Source organism: Triticum aestivum, chromosome 2A (genome assembly GCF_018294505.1).
Source record: "Triticum aestivum cultivar Chinese Spring chromosome 2A, IWGSC CS RefSeq v2.1, whole genome shotgun sequence".
Classification (NCBI taxonomy): domain Eukaryota; kingdom Viridiplantae; phylum Streptophyta; class Magnoliopsida; order Poales; family Poaceae; genus Triticum; species Triticum aestivum.
Genome location: NC_057797.1, coordinates 469,922,167 through 469,936,675, shown reverse-complemented (window position 1 = coordinate 469,936,675; position 14,509 = coordinate 469,922,167).

Below are 14,509 nucleotides of genomic sequence, written 5' to 3'. Positions count from 1 at the left end.
TTCCGAATACCACCGATAGCCTGACTCGACCATCACTCAAACCAACATGGCCATGTGGCCGGGCACATCGAGGCATCGGGTCAGACGAACCACTTGGTTCTGCGAAAGGGTGGCCATCTGAAAGCACAGAATAATGCAAAGGCATTAGAATTTTCTAGGGGAAATCGGACAACATAACGGCTGTAAATGCTTAGAAAAGGATTTGAGACATCCACAACAGTTTGCAATACCACTCAACAACATCATATCAAGGTTGTGATTCAACTGGCAACATACTAAAAAGTAGTAGAAACTGTACTGTGGCTGGTAACAACAATCCTATAAGCTACTACGGATTAGTAACACGTGAACCTGGTAGAAGAAGAGAGCCTAGTCCTTAACCCACGTTGAATGAGAAGAGAATGACTCAGATCAGAGGGCATAAGGTAAAGGAGTAAAAAGAGCCTTACATTCCCTCCCACAATCAATTCCCCTACATATAACTAAAGCATTTCTAGACTCGACATCGACCAGTTTGGCTCAACGAACCTACATGCAGTCTGGCTCCGATGCCAACGCTGTCAGGACCCCGATTCCAAGCCACATTGATCTAGCCGGTAACACCTCATATCACATTACGGCCTCACGCACGGTATTCCACGGGTGTCGCCTTACCATGGCCCGGGACCATTTGCGCCTTTTGGCTCACGTATATGATAGTGTCGCTAGCATCCATATGACAGAGAACCCAGGCCGACATGGCTAGTCGTGAACCCAAAGCGGCACAGACCTATGGAGACAGGCATACATGAATCACATCGAGCATGTCGATCATCAGCAAGTGAATCCGGGCTATAGCACTGGGCTAACAGGACTCCGGGGAACCCGGGCTGTAGCAGGCTAGGCAGGACTCTGGAAGTCACCCGCATGACATTTCCCCAAAGGGACAGGCATAGGAACGAAGTGAAACACATGCTGGCCAGTCAAGTGTCCTGAGCAGTAGCGCTGGGCTAGCAGGACTCCGGTGAACCGGGCTGTAGCGAACTACTATGGCTCGAGGAGCACTAGACTACATTTCCCCATAAGAAAGGCTGCCAAGGATAAACAACTAGATTGTCGGATCCCACACATACCAAGCATTTCAATCATACACACAATATGCTCAATATGTGCAAATACAACATGGCATCACAACAAAACTCTACAACTCAAGTACTTTATTTAAAGGCTCTAGGGAGCCATACATAACATGTACATACAGGTAGGGGTCACATGACCCGACACTCAAGTCATACAAGCATACAAGCACATGCGGAAGCAAGTAGTCTGAGTATAGACACTAGAAAGAAAGAAGGCTTCTCGAAACATGTCTATCTACATAAGGCCCTCCATGGCCAGGATCACCACCTAGGTACCAAGTCACTCATTGACGTCGAGATCTACATAAAGCCCATCGGAGGGGGCGGTGTTGTCGTCTGAAAATAGTAAGTAAAGCAAACATGAGTACAAAGGTACTCAGCAAGTCTTACAACAGAACCTACTATACATGCTCATTCTCAAGAAGGTGGTGAAGTTATTGCAGCAAGCCAACTCTGACTCTTGGCTAAGCTATCCTACGAGACAACACTAGTAAAATAGTTTTCGCACACGAGTCCACTAATCACCATCACAATACTCCACCAGGGATCCCCTCCCTCGTCATCCTACGAGAGGGCCATCCTCGGTACTCACACTTATCTTGAGTCTTTTAGTAGTAACCATTAACTTGTCTATGAACTGTATATGCAATCAAGTAGTCCTTTACCGCGGACGCGGCTATTCGAATAGATGATGTTAACCTTGCAGGGGTGTACTTCTTCATACACGCTCTCACCACTTACCGCCGTTTACACGACATGTACTCGGCAACCTTCAAGCGGAAGCCAAACGAGGGTGTCGGCCACGGCCTACCTAAACACTCAAGTCTCTAGTCCAGGTTTATCGCCTATCCAGGTTCCATCCGCAGGGAGTCCGGCCAAGGTTTCCACATACGGCCCCGAACGATGTGAACAGGGTTCCCGAGACACCAAACGGGTGACTCGGTACACCATGCCATGGTGTATCTACCGCATCATAGCCCACCCCTAGGGTCAGCACTATGCACGGCCGCCAACACATAACCTACAAACACTTGGACAGAGTACTAGGGTGATTAAGAAGCTGAGAGGGTCCATTGGTTCCGGGCCCAATGTATGGTAGTAGCTGATTCTTAAATCACACATATAGATCTCAGTTCTTAGGGACGGCCTTAATGAAACAACCCACCATGTACTCCTACATGGCCTCTCATCGATACCTTTACCAAATCATGTTCAACACATGCCTCACATTACCGACATAATCATTTCACTCTAGCCCATCACCCAGATGAACCAGACCTAACACAACTCTAAGCATAGCAGGCATAGCAAGGTAGGAAACACATACATGGCTCAATCAACTCCTACACATGCTAGTGGGTTTCATCTAGTTATTGTGGCAATGACAGCTCATGCAGAGGATAAGGGTTCAACTACCGCAGCACATAGCAGTTTGAAACGTTGTTGTATTAATGCAGTAAATGAGAGCAGAGGCGAGAACATGGGATTGTATCAATTTGATCAATGGGGCTGCTTGCCTGATGGAGTGGTAGTAGAGTACTGCCCTTCAGTTGGATACTCGGAGATATCCTCGGAGGTAGAACCTACCACGAAAGACACCATAGAGTATAATCAACACATGGCAATATGCAACAATATGATGCATGCTATGGCATGGCAAAATGATGTGTCCTGCCTAATGCAATGTGAAACAAGTTGAAATGGTTCCATTTGAATCAAAGATTCAAATGAAAGCTTAAGCTCTTATGCATAATAAGTGTATTAGCTTGTTTCACCTAAACAGCAAGGTTAAATTGTTTTTTCATGCATGAAACCATTACAGATGGATAGATTGAATTTTTTTTGATCATTTTTCATATATAATTTGTTTGATTTGGAGCTATGGTTGATTTTCTATGATTTTTAGAAGTTTAGGCTATTTTCTGGAATTTCCTATATAAAAATAAATCCAGAAAATGAATAATTACGTCAGCATTGCGTCACTGTGACGTCAGCGAGTCAAAGACGCCAGCCCAGGTCAAACCTGACTGGTGGGCCCCATCTGTCAGTGTCTTAGCTAATTAACAGAATTAAGTTAGTACTAATTAACTGTCAGTGGGGCCTGGGCCCACATGTCAGTGACCTAAACTAGCTAAATTTAGTTAGCACTAATCCTAACCTAATTAACAGGACGGCACCACCTATCATAGGCTCAGGGGGGAAGTCAACCTGGGCCCACATGGGTCAAATGTGGTCAACTCACCGGCGGCTTGACGCCGGCGATGACAGATGCGGCGGAGGGGCTCGGGTTTTGCCCACAGATGCGGCCTCCCAGCTACGCGTAGGACCAAATCGACTGCGGTTTGGTCCTACGCGTAGCTGGGAGCAAGCTGCAGCGTTTGGTGGTGGAAGTGGAGCTCAGGGAGGCCGGGAACGACACCGGTGACGACCTTGGCAGTTGCCGGAGCTCGGGTGAAGATGGATCCGAGGCTACAGGGCACGACGAGGCACATGGAGTGGTGCGTTAGGCTCCTGGGGACATGGTGAGTGTGGTGACGCGCTCGGATTCGGGCTTAAGCGTCTGTGGCCACGGCGACGACATGGCCGGCGGAGCCGAGATCTCGGCCATGATGGCCAATGGGGTTAGAGGGCAGCTCGAGCGACGTGGCTAGGGGAGAAGAGAGAAAATTTCACGGCGAGTGCAGCGGGCGTCAAAGCGGGCTCGGGGAAGCTTGGGAGGCGGCGAATCGTCGGCGACGATCTCCGGTGACCGACGAGGGGAACGACAGCGGTGGCGGCGTTGCAGTTGCTAAAAATAATTATAGGCTCTGTTTAGATTATTTCCAACAGCCCACACTTATTTCCAGAATTATTTGAGCATTTAAAATATTTTATAATATTTAAATGCCCAAATTCAAATACTTATGATTTAATTCAAAAAACCAGAATGTCCTAGAAAAGAGTGCACCATTTTTGCCAGGGGTTTTAGCCCAATCCAGAAATGATGAACATTTTGTGAAGGGCATTTTGGGTTCATTGAAAATAATTTTAGTAAACCCTAGTTGTTTCCAGGGGGTGTTGGGAGTTCTGTCATCCCCATTTCAAGTTTTTGTAAAAGTAGACATGATGCAACACTCTAATGCATCAACTAGCTAGGGTGTGACAATCATACCTAGATATTCTCATAACTAAGCTCAATTCTGTCAATTCCTCAATAGTAATTTTTTCACCCACCATAAAATACTTATGCTCTTGAGAGAAGCCGCTAGTGAAACCAATGGCCCCAGGGTCTATCTTCTATCATATTAATCTTCCAATACTTAGTTATTTTCATTGCCTTTTTATTTTACTTTGCATCTTTATCATAAAAATACCAAAAATATTATCTTATCATATCTATCAGATCTCACTCTCGTAAGTGACCTTGTAGGGATTGACAACCCTTATCGCGTTGGTTGCGAGGATTTATTTGTTTTGTGCAGGTACGAGGGACTCACGTGTAGCCTCCTACTGGATTGATACCTTGGTTCTCAAAAACCGAGGGAAATACTTACGCTACTTTGCTGCACCACCCTTTCCTCTACAAGGGAAAACCAACGCAAGTGCTCAAGAGGTAGCAAGAAGGATTTCTGGCGCCGTTGCCGGGGAGGTCTACGCAAAAGTCAACATACCAAGTACCCATCACAAACCCTTATCTCCCGCATTACATTATTTGCCATTTGCCTCTCGTTTTCCTCTTCCCCACTTCACCCTTAACGTTTTATTCGCCCTCTCTCTCTATCCGACCTCTCTTTCTCTATTTGCCTCTCTTTGCCTTTTGCACTTTCTGCCATTATGTCTAAAATTGGGGAAATTATTGTAGATATGGACAATAATAATATCATGAAAAATTCTGATGCTCCTGCTGAAGAACCCCCTATCTTACATACAAAAAAATTTCGTATTGGTAGTGGTAATATTATTGGAAAAGGAGTTATCCAAGAATTCTTTACTTTTGCCGGTGCTTTACCTTCTATGGGTAGTTCTATCCTTCATGAAATAGTAGTCTTGCGGAAGCTATTGCCATGCTTGTAGTTGAACCTAAAATACAATTCATGCACATCCACCCTTGCATACAATGGATTTTCCTAGAATTTTCTAATATTGGGCATTCTTCTGTTAAGCGTGCCGCTACTATCCTTTTGGCTCATGAGTTTATATTCATAATAAAAGAGGCCAAAGAAATCTTTGCGCGTTATAGGGTGGATGCTTTCCGTCCTCCCATAGAGGCTATCCTTTTTGATCAAGAAGAAATAATGCGTTTTCAGTCTCTAGACTATGTTGCTTTCAATGAAAATCTTAGAAAAAGGGTTCCTACCAATGTTTTAGTTGATAGAATTTCTGAACTTAATGATGATTTGGACATTCTAAATAATGAACTAGGATATTCTCTTGAGTATAGGCTCACAAAGTTCTGTCAAAAGAATGCATATAATGATGAATTGGTGGTGCAACACGAATGGCCAAAGGAGGAACCTATACCTCCCAAAGTTGATCTTCGGGACTTTTGTCCCATTAAATTTAGCCCTTTTGATTAATTTTGCTTGCCTCAAAGGGAATATGAAATGATTTTTAATGATCTATCTTACTATTATGGCAATACCTAGATCTATCCTTGCTTTTTATGCCTAGCTAGGGGCATTAAACGATAGCGCTTGGTGGGAGGCAACCCAATTTTATTTTTATTCCTTGCTTTTTTCTCCTGTTTATTAATAAATAATTTATCTATCCTCTGTTTTGGTTGTGTTTTTTGTGTTTAATTAGTGTTTGTGCCCAGTAGAACCGTCGGGAAGACTTGGGGAAAGTCTTGTTAATCTTGTTGTAAAAAACAGAAACATTTTTATTTGGAAGGTGATATTTAGTTAATTCTTTTAGCATATGATTAATAGATAAATTACTCACGTCCAGAAATTTGAGATAGAACTTTTGGGTTTACAGATATTGCGCTAGCTACAGATTACTACAGACTATTCTGTTTTTGACAAATTCTGTTTTTTGTGTGTTGTTTGCTTATTTTGATGAATCTATGGCTAGTAAAATAGTTTGTAAACCATAGAGAAGTTGGAATACAGTAGGTTTAACACCAATATAAATAAAGAATGAGTTAATTACAGTACCTTGAAGTGGTCTTTTGTTTTCTTTCGCTAACGGAGCTCACGAGATTTTCTACTTTAAGTTTTGTGTTGTGAAGTTATCAAGTTTTGGGTAAAGATTTGATGGATTATGGAACAAGGAGTGGCAAGAGTCTAAGCTTGGGGATGCCCATGGCACCCCCAAGATAATCTAAGGACACCTAAAAGCCAAAGCTTGGGGATGCCCCGAAAGGCATCCCCTCTTCGTCTACTTCTATCGGTAACTTTACTTGGAGCTATATTTTTATTTACCACATGATATGTGTTTTGCTTGGAGCATATTATATGATTTGAGTCTTTGCTTTTTAGTTTACCACAATCATCCTTGCTATGCACACCTTTTGACAGAGACACACATGTTTCAGAAATTGTTAGAATACTCTATGTGCTTCACTTATATCTTTTGAGTTATATAGTTTTTCTCTAGTGCTTCACTTATATCTTTTAGAGCACGGTGGTGGATTTGTTTTATAGAAACTTTTGATCTCTCATGCTTCACTTAGATTATTTTGAGAGTGTTAAATAGTATGGTAATTTGCTTAAATAATCCTAATATTCTCGGTATAAAAGATTAATAATAAAATTCTCATATGAGTGTGTTGAATACTATGACAAGTTTGATACTTGATAATTGTTTTGAGATATGGAGATGGTGATATTAGAGTCATGGTAGTTGAGTAGTTGTGAATTTGAGAAATACTTGTGTTAAAGTTTGTGATTCCCGTAGCATGCACGTATGGTGAACCGTTATGTGATGAAGTAGGAGCACGATTTATTTATTGATTGTCTTCCTTATGAGTGGCGGTCGGGGACGAGCGATCGTCTTTTCCTACCAATATATCCCCCGAGGAGCATGCACATAATATTTTGCTTTGATAACTTGTAGATTTTTGCAATAAGTATATGAGTTCTTTATGACTAATGTTGAGTCCATGGATTATACGCACTCTCACCCTTCCACCATTGCTAGCCTCTCTAATACCGCACACCTTTTGCCGGAATCATACACCCACCATATACCATGCTCAAAACAGCCACCATACCTACCTATCATTGCATTTCCATAGCCATTCCGAGATATATTGCCATGCAACTTTCCACCGTTCCATTTACTATGACATGCTCCATCATTGTCATATTGCTTTACATGATCATGTAGTTGACATTGTATTTGTGGCAAAGCCACCGTTCATAATTCTTTCATACATGTCACTCATGAGTCATTGCATATCCCGGCACATCCCCGGAGGCATTCATATAGTCATATTTTGTTCTAAGTATCAAGCTGTAATTCTTGAGTTGTAAGATAATAAAAGTGCGATGATCATCATTATTAGAGCATTGTCACAGTGAGGAAAGGATGATGGAGACTATGATTCCCCCACAAGTCGGGATGAGACTCCAGGCGAAAAAAAGAGGCAATAAAAAAAGAGAAAAGGCCCAAATAAAAAATATATATGAGAGAAAAAGAGAAAAGGGACAATGCTACTATCCTTTTAGCACACTTTTGCTTCAAAGTAGCACCATCATCTTCATGATAGAGAGTCTCCTTTGTTATCACTTTCATATACTAGTGGGAATTTTTCATTATAGAACTTGGCTTGCATATTCCAATGATGGGCTTCCTCAAAATGCCCTAGGTATTCGTGAGCAAGCAAGTTGGATGCACACCCACTTAGTTTCTTTTTCAGCTTTCATATACTTATAGCTCTAGTGCATCCGTTGCATGGCAATCCCTACTCACTCACATTGATATATATTCATGGGCATCTCCATAGCCCGTTGATACGCCTAGTTGATGTGAGACTATCTTCTCCCTTTTTGTATTCTCCACAACCACCATTCTATTCCACCTAAAGTGCTATGTCCATGGCTCACGCTCATGTATTGCGTGAAGATTGAAAAAGTTTGAGAATGTCAAAGCTATGAAACAATTGCTTGGCTTGTCATCGGGGTTGAGCATGATTTAAATATTTTGTGTGGTGAAGATAGAGCATAGCCAGACTATATGATTTTTTAGGGATAACTTTCTTTGGCCATGTTATTTTGAGAAGACATAATTGCTTAGTTAGTATGCTTGAAGTATTATTATTTTTGTGTCAATATTAAACTTTTGTCTTGAATCTTTTGGATCTGAATATTCATACCACAATTAAGAAGAATTACATTGAAAATATGCCAAGTAGCATTCCACATCAATTTTTTTATCATTTACCTACTCGAGGACGAGCAGGAATTAAGCTTGGGGATGCTTGATACGTCTCCAACGTATCTATAATTTTTCATTGCGCCATGCTATATTATCTTCTGTTTTCGGCATTATTGGGCTTTATTATCCACTTTTATATTATTTTTGGGACTAACCTATTAACTGGAGGCCGAGCCCAGAATTGTTGTTTTTTGCCTATTTTAGGGTTTCGAAGAAAAGGAATATCAAACGGAGTCCAAATGGAATGAAACCTTCGGGAACGTGATTTTTGGAACGAACAAGATCCAGGAGACTTGGACCCTACGTCAAGCAACCAACAGGGAGGCCATGAGGTAGGGGGCGTGCCTACCCCCCCCCCAAGGTGCGCCCTCCACCCTCGTGGGCCCCCTGTTGCTCCACCGACATACTTCTTCATCCTATATATACCTGCGTACCCCCAAACGATCAAATACGGAGCCAAAACCCTCATTCCACCGCCGTAACTTTCTGTATCCACAAGATCCCATCTTGAGGCCTATTCCGGAGCTCCGCCGGAAGGGGCATCGATCACAGAGGGCTTCTACATCAACACCATAGCCTCTCCGATGAAGTGTGAGTACTTTACCTCAGAGCTTCGGGTCCATAGTTATTAGCTAGATGGCTTCTTCTCTCTTTTTGGATCTAAATACAAAGTTCTCCCCCTTTCTTGTGGAGATCTATTCCATGTAATCTTCTTTTGTGTTGTGTTTGTTGAGACCGATGAATTTTGGGTTTATGATCAAGTTTATCTATGAACAATATTTTAATATTCTCTTAATTCTTTTATGTATGATTGGTTATCTTTGCAAGTCTCTTTGAATTATCAGTTTGGTTTGGCCCACTAGATTGATCTTTCTTGCAATGGGAGAAGTGCTTAGCTTTGGTTTTAATCTTGCGGTGTCCTTTCCCAGTGAAGTAGGGGCGGAAAGGCATGTATTGTATTGTTGCCATCGAGGATAACAATATGGGATTTTCATCATATTGCATGAGTTTATCCCTCTACATCATGTCATCTTGCTTAAGGCGTTACTCTGTTCTTATGAACTTAATACTCTAGATGCATGTAGGATAGCGGTCGATGTGTGGAGTAATACTAGTAGATGCACGTAGGAGTCGGTCTACTTGTCTCGGACGTGATGCCTATATACGTGATCATACCTAGATAGTCTCATAACTATGCTCAATTTTTTCAATTGCTCAACAGTAATTTGTTCACCCACCGTAAAATACTTATGCTCTTGAGAGAAGCCACTAGTGAAACCTATGGCCCCCGGGTCTATCTTCTATCATATTAATCTTCCAATACTTAGTTATTTTCATTGCCTTTTTATTTTACTTTGCATCTTTATCATAAAAATACCAAAAAAATTATCTTATCATATCTATCAGATCTCATTCTCGTAAGTGACCGTGTAGGGATTGACAACCCCTTATCGCGTTGGTTGCGAGGATTTATTTGTTTTGTGCAGGTACGAGGGACTCGCCTATAGCCTCCTACTGGATTGATACCTTGGTTCTCAAAAACTGAGGGAAATACTTACGCAACTTTGCTGCACCATCCTTTCCTCTTCAAGGGAAAACCAACGCAAGTGCTCAAGAGGTAGCAAGAAGGATTTCTGGCGCCGTTGCCGGAGAGGTCTACGCAAAAGTCAACATACCAAGTACCCATCACAAACCCTTATCTCCCGCATTACATTATTTGCCATTTGCCTCTTGTTTTCCTCTCCCCCACTTCACCCTTGCCATTTTATTCGCCGTCTCTCTCTATCCTCCCTCTCTTTCTCTATTTGCCTCTCTTTGCCTTTTGCACTTTCTGCCATTATGTCTGAAATTGGGGAAATTATTGTCGATATGGACAATAATAATATCATGAAAAATTCTAATGCTCCAGCTGAAGAACCCCCTATCTTACATACAAAAAAATTGCATATTGGTAGTGGTAATATTATTGGAAAATGAGTTATCCAAGATTTCTTTACTTGTGCCGGTGCTTTACCTTCTATGGGTAGTTCTATCCTTTATAGAACTACTAGTCTTGCAGACGCTATTTCCATGCTTGTAGTTGAACTTGAAAGACAATTCATGCACATGCACCCTTGCATACAAAGGATTTTCCTTGAATTTTCTAATATTGAGCATTCTTCTGTTAAGCATGCCGCTACTATCTTTTTGGCTCATGAGTTTAGATTCAGAATAAAAGAGGTGAAATAAATCTTTGCGCATTATAGGGTGGACGCTTTCCGTCCTCCCATAGAGGCTATCCTTTTTGATCAAGAAGAAATCATGCGTTTTCAATCTCTAGACTATGTTGCTTTCAATGAAAATCTTAGAAAAAGGGTTCCTACCAATGTTTTAGTTGATAGAATTTCTGAACTTAATGATGATTTGGCCATTCGAAATAATGAACTAGGATATTCCCTTGAGTATAGGCTCAAAAAGTTCTGTCAAAAGAATGCATATAATGATGAATTGGTGGTGCAATACGAAGGGCCAAAGGAGGAACCTATACCTCCCAAAGTTGATCTTGGGGACCTTTATCCCATTAAATTTATCCCTTTTGATTACTTTTGCTTGCCTCAAAGAAAACTTTCTGCTGAATGTAGATAATATGAAATGAGTTTTAATGATCTATCTTACTATTATGGCAGTACCTAGATCTATCCTTGCTTTTTATGCCTAGCTAGGGGCGTTAAACGATAGCGCTTGTTGGGAGGCAACCCAATTTTATTTTTATTCCTTGCTTTTTTCTCCTGTTTAGTAATAAATAATTTATCTAGCCTCTGTTATGGTAGTGTTTTCTGTGTTTAATTAGTGTTTGTGCCAAGTAGAACTGTTGGGAAGACTTGGGGAAAGTCTTGTTAATCTTGCTCTAAAAAACAGAAACTTTAGCGCTCACGAGAACTGCTGCAATTTTAATTTGGAAGGTGCTATTTAGTTAATTCTTTTTTAAGATGATTAATAGTTAAATTCCTCACGTCCAGAAATTTATTATTGAATTTTTGGGGTTCCATATCTTGCGCTAGCTATAGATTACTACAGACTGTTCTGTTTTTGACAGATTCTGTTTTTCGTGTGTTGTTTGCTTATTTTGATGAATCTATGGCTAGTAAAATAGTTTATAAACCATATAGAAGTTGTAATACAGTAGGTTTAACACCAATATAAATAAAGAATGAGTTCATTACATTACCTTGAAGTGGTCTTTTGTTTTCTTTCGCTAACGGAGCTCACGAGATTTTCTACTTTAAGTTTTGTGTTGTGAAGTTTTCATGTTTTGGGTAAAGAATTGATGGATTATGGAACAAGGAGTGGCAAGAGCCTAAGCTTGGGGATTACCATGGCACCCCCAAGGTAATCTAAGGACACCTAAAAGACAAAGCTTGGGGATGCCCCGGAAGGCATCCCATCTTTGTCTACTTCTATCGGTAACTTTACTTGGAGCTATATTTTTATTCACCACATCATATGTGTTTTGCTTGGAGCGTCTTGTATGATTTGAGTGTTTGCTTTTTAGTTTACCACAATCATCCTTGCTTTACACACCTTTTGAGAGAGACACACATGATTCGTAAATTATTAGAATACTCCATGAGTTATATAGTTTTGCTCTAGTGCTTCACTTATATCTTTTAGAGCACGGTGGTGGATTTGTTTTATAGAAACTTTTTATCTCTCATGCTTCACTTAGATTATTTTGAGAGTCTTAAATAGAATGGTAATTTGCTTAAATAATCCTAATATGCTAGGTATACAAGATTAATAATAAAATTCTCTTATGAGTGTGTTGAATACTATGAGAAGTTTGATACTTGATAATTGTTTTGAGATATGGAGATGGTGATATTAGAGTCATGGTAGTTGAGTAGTTGTGAATTTGATAAATACTTGTGTTAAAGTTTGTGATTCCCGTAGCATGCACGTATGGTGAACCGTTATGTGATGAAGTAGGAGCATGATTTATTTATTGATTTTCTTCCTTATGAGTGGCGGTCGGTGACGAGCGATGGTCTTTTCCTACCAATTTATCCCCCTAGGAGCATGCGCGTAATACTTTCCTTTGATAACTTGTAGATTTTTGCAATAAGTATATGAGTTCTTTATGACTAATGTTGAGTCCATGGATTATACGCACTCTCACCCTTACACCATTGCTAGCCTCTCTAATACCGCGCACCGTTTACCGGTATCAGACACCCACCATATACCTTCGTCAAAACAGCCACCATACCTACCTATCATGGCATTTCCATAGCCATTCCGATATATATTTCCATGCAACTTTCCACCGTTCCGTTTACTATGACACGCTCCATCATTATCATATTGCTTTGAATGATCATGTAGTTGACATTGTATTTGTGGCAAAGCCACCGTTCATAATTCTTTCATACATGTCACTCATGAGTCATTGAATATCCCGGTACACCACCGGAGGCATTCATATAGAGTCATATTTGGTTCTAAGTATCGAGTTGTAATTCTTGAGTTGTAAGAAAATAAAAGTGTGATGATCATCATTATTAGAGCATTGTCCCAGTGAGGAAAGGATGATAGAGAGTATGATTCCCCCACAAGTCGGGATGAGACTCCGGACGAAAAAAAGAGGCCATAAAAAGAGAAAAGGCCCAAAAAAATATATGAGAGAAAAAGAGAGAAGGGACAATGCTAATATCCTTTTACCACACTTGTGCTTCAAAGTAGCACCATGATCTTCATGATAGAGAGTCTCCTTTGTTATCACTTTCATATACTAGTGGGAATTTTTCATTATAGAACTTGGCTTGCATATTCCAATGATGGGCTTCCTCAAAATGCCCTAGGTCTTCGTGAGCAAGCAAGTTGGATGCACACCCACTTAGTTTCATTTTGAGCTTTCATATACTTATAGCTCTAGTGCATCCGTTGCATGGCAATTCCTACTCACTCACATTGATATCCATTGATGGGTATCTCCATAGCCCGTTGATACACCTAGTTGATGTGACACTATCTTTTCCCTTTTTGTCTTCTCCGCAACCACCATTCTATTCCACCTAAAGTGCTATGTCCATGGCTCACGCTCGTGTATTGCTTGAAGATTGAAAAAGTTTGAGAATGTCAAAAGTATGAAACAATTGCTTGGCTTGTCATCGGGGTTGTGCATGATTTAAATACTTTCTGTGGTGAAGATAGAGCATAGCCAGACTATATGATTTTGTAGGGATAACTTTCTTTGGCCATGTTATTTTGAGAAGACATAATTGCTTAGTTAGTATGCTTGAAGTATTATTATTTTTATGTCAATATTAAACTTTTGTCTTGAATCTTTCGGATCTGAATATTCATACCACAATTAAGAAGAATTACATTGAAAATATTCCAAGTAGCATTCCACATCAAAAATTATGTTTATATCATTTACCTACTCGAGGACGAGCAGGAATTAAGCTTGGGGATGCTTGATACGTCTCCAACGTATCTATAATTTTTGATTGCTCCATGCTATATTATCTTTTGTTTTGGACATTATTGGGCTTTATTATCCAATTTTATATTATTTTTGGGATTAACCTACTAACCGGAGGCCCAGCCCAGAATTGCTGTTTTTTGTGCCTATTTTAGGGTTTCGAAGAAAAGGAATATCAAATGGAGTCCAAACGGAATGAAACCTTCGGGAACGTGATTTTTGGAACGAACAAGATCCAGGAGACTTGGACCCTACATCAAGAAACCAACAGGGAGGCCACGAGGTAGGGGGCACGCCTATCCCCCCCCAGGCGCGCCCTCCATCCTCATGGGCCCCCTGTTGCTCCACCGACGTTCTTCTTCCTCCTATATATACCTACATACCCCCAAACGATCAGATACGGAGCCAAATCCCTAATTCCACCGCCGTAATTTCTGTATCCACGAGATCCCATCTTGGGGCCAGTTCCGGAGGTCCACCGGAGGGGGTATCGATCACAGAGGGCTTCTACATCAACACCATAGCCTCTCCGATGAAGTGTGAGTAGTTTACCTTAGACCTTCGGGTC